Source organism: Vollenhovia emeryi, unplaced genomic scaffold (assembly GCF_000949405.1).
Source record: "Vollenhovia emeryi isolate VEMERY1.0 unplaced genomic scaffold, V.emery_V1.0 DF939128.1, whole genome shotgun sequence".
Taxonomy (NCBI): domain Eukaryota; kingdom Metazoa; phylum Arthropoda; class Insecta; order Hymenoptera; family Formicidae; genus Vollenhovia; species Vollenhovia emeryi.
Window position 1 is genome coordinate 1,333,122 of NW_011967238.1, and position 3,728 is coordinate 1,336,849.

Below are 3,728 nucleotides of genomic sequence, written 5' to 3' on the forward strand. Positions count from 1 at the left end.
TTAAAGCGTATGAGCGGCTGTATATCTTCCGGGATACTCGCGGAGTGAATACGCCCCTTCTCGAGCGGTCGAATATTTTCGAGAGTACCTTTAATAATTGACGAGCGTATCTAGGATGAATTATTCCGCGGGGCTTTTCTTTAAACGGATAATAGCTCCGAAAGTGGAGTATTAATTTTCGACAGCGGCGCGACAGCGCGCTCGGAAATCAACGGGTGCGCGAACGCACGGCGTTGCACCTCGCGAAATTTATTCATTCGCCCGTCGAGTGCCGGGGCGGATTTGCCCGTTTCCCTTTTTCGTTTTAACAGAAACCTGATTTGCGACTACGCGATATCGAATGTCGAGATTTGGAACGTTGCAAGCGATGACCTCTCCCGACATTTTCGCTAAGGAAAAATTAACCCCCCTCCCCCCCGGCCAGGAGCCAGCGCTATATATCGATTGTCTGCCAATTCTAGGACGTTCTATAGATCCGCCCATGAAATAAGAACGCTCTGATACGATCATTAGCCGGGAACTAACGGGTTGCCGGGCCGCGGGTTAAAAATGAATCCCTCGCACCTGGGGCACTGTGGCGGGCGCCGCGAAATTCCGAGATTTCTTCGTACACCCCCGAATCTCATTAAGCAACATCGGCGGGAGTCACGCGAGCGTGGCGAACGCGATTCCGGGGCTCCGAGCGCACGGTCGCGCCGGGTGGAGTTCCTCGCCACTGCAATGTCGGCGATTGGAGAACGCATCGTATCCAGATACTTCATTTGTCGTACGACAAAACTTTAAGCGTGTTGATTGGCCGCTGGATAGAACATTTCTAGACACTCGAGAATTTTACTACCCTGCAGTCGACACACTTGAAAAATTTGTCGTACGACAAATGTAATATGACTGTAAGGCTAATATTGCATTTGTCGTACGACAAAACTTTAAACATGTTGATTGGCTGACGGATAGGAAATTTCTAGACACTCGAGAATTTTACTACCCTGCAACCAGTCAACACACTTGAACAATTTGTCGTATGGCAAATGTAATGCGGGATATACCATGCGAGTCGCAGAATCGTAGTCGTAAGAATAATCGACTATGATTGGTCAATTCTTATGTGTCTGACGGGATTGTCCAATCGCAGTCGATTATCCTTACGACTACGACTCTGCGACTCGCATTGTAGACCTCGTTTAAGGCTAATATTGCATTTGTTGTACGGCAAAACTTTAAGCGTATTGATTGGCCGCTGGATAGAAAATTTCTAGACACTCGAGAATTTTACTATTCTGCAGGCAGTCAACACACTTGAAAAATTTGTCGTACGACAAATGTAATATGAGTGTAAGGCTAATATTGCATTTGTCGTACGACAAAACTTTAAGCGTGTTAATTGGTTGCCGGATAGAAAATTTCTAGACACTCGAGAATTTTACTATCCAGTGGCCGATCAAGACGCTTAAAAAAGTTGCCGTACAACAAATGTAACAACACCCCAAGGCTGGTATTAAGTCTTGTGTCCACGATCCAAGAACTGTGTCCAAGTTCTAGTTCCGGGAAATGTGTAGCCAATCAATTTGCATCTTTTACGGAAAAGCTGCAAGTTGATTGGCTACACATTTCCCGGAACTAGAACTTGAACACAGTTCTTGGATCATGGACGCAAGGCTTTTGTAGTACGACACATTTGTTGAGACAGAAAAGTTTTGACTAACCGAGCACTTTTCTACCCTGCAACCAATCATCGCGCTTAAAAAATTTGTCGTACGACAAATGTAATAGTACCCTAGCGCGATCACCGACGTTTGTTCCACGGGAGACTTCCGGTCGTTTCCTCGTACGCGGTGCGCGAATAACGGAGGTAAATTCCTCAACGAATCCGATTTTCCCTTGCGGCATTATCATCCTTCGCTAGCCGAGTCCTAACTGAGACTCCCTTAGAACAAATTTCGCTTGAAATTGAACGATGAACGTGTCAATTATTCGCGCACTATTCGTAACGGCTCGCAAGTTACGCCCACGGAACACTCTGTGCAGAGGCAAACGACAAGTTTTACGTAACAAACGTGATCTATTTTCCGATCCATCTTCCCCCTCGTGGCAACTTCTAGTCGCGCGGGGAGAACGTAAAGGTCTAGATCAGCCCGAGAGATCGCTGCCGCGAATTCGCATCGCGGGACCGGAGGACACTCTCGACAAATTCCGGGGGAAAGGGGGGAGTGAAAAAAAACGGAAAAGGGGAAAGGAAAGTACAAGACGTGCGCTATCGTGTGCGGGAGGGGTAGCGAGGGTGCGTTCGCCGTTCGTTCGTTCGTTCGTTCGTTCGTCCGTCCGTCCGTCCGTCCGTCCGCCCATCCGCCCGTCCGCGAGTCGAACGCAACCCTCGATGGCTCGAGTCGACTCGAACGCGCTCGAACGAGGGTAGGGTCGCAGCAGCCCCTCGCGCATTTCCCTTGGACGACTGGCAGCCCGTCGCTCACGTTATCCGCGCGAGTTGCACGAAGGCACAAATCTCGCCGTTCTCCTAGGCCGATCTTTTGCGAGCGCCGCACGACGTTGCGGACGTCTTGTATTATCGATTGACGAAAGTTATGTGGAGGGACTCGCCGCCGGGGCACGGCGATCGTGACGCGAGCGAGCGGGCGAGCGAGTCGGGGCGAAAAGGGAGAAGAAGAAAAAGGAAGAGAGAAAGATCGGAGCGAGCAAAGAAATTCCACCCTCGCCGCCCTCCCCCCCCCCCCCTCTGTCTCTCTCGCTTTTCTTCCCTCCCTTTCTCCTCGCTCCACACGCCATTCTCAACGCTGCTCTTTCTCCGATTTCCTCGCACCCCCGCCGTCGTCCGCTCCGCTCTCTACTGTCGAGAAGGAGCAAGGAGAGACGAGACGGTGTCCCGTTATTCGATGCGGTACTCAGGGGTGCGGATTTATATCGCGAAGAGGGACGAGGAAGGCGAGACACGGGTCTCGGGGATGATCGCACTCACCCTCACGGGGTTAGACCGTCGCGGTGGAAGCCTCGTTGGCAGCGCGGACGACGAACATGCTCGCGTCGGAAACGGCAGTAGTGGCAGTGGCGGGACTGGCGGTGGCACCCACGATGATGACGGCGGCGACGGCGGCAGCGGCGGCGGCGGCGGCGGCGACGGCGGCGGCGGCTGCGGCGGCGGCGGTGGCAGTTACGACGACGTCGACGACGTTGTACGTGGAGAACGTGACGACGGTGGCGGCGGTGGCGGCGACCGCACCGCGAGCGACGTTAGCGTTGGCGCCAACTGACGATAACGACGATGACGGCGACGGCGATGACGATGACGACGAGTAGTCACTTCCCACCTCCGTGCAATCCGGGGAGGGCACCATCTCCTCCTCGCCCGTGCGATCGCGTGCACACCCGACGACGACGACGACGCCCGCACTACTGCTGCTGCTGCTGCTGGGCCATGCAACGATGATGACCACCACGCTATGACACCACCGTGGTCGCGCTACCACACCGAGTAACATCGTCGCAGTGTCATCGTCGTCGCGCTCCTCGGCGTGCGCCCCGTTTCGCGTGTTGCTGGCCGATACCCGCTGCTGGCGCTCGATCGCGCCGCGTACGCGTGCGACACGGGGTGGGCGCGCGAAAGGAAAAAAAAAGGGGGAAAGAAGTGTCGAACGGACGCACAGGACGCACGCACTCTTTCGTCGCTCTCTCCCTTTCTCTCCCTCGCCCTCGATCACTCTCGCTCTCTTTCTCTA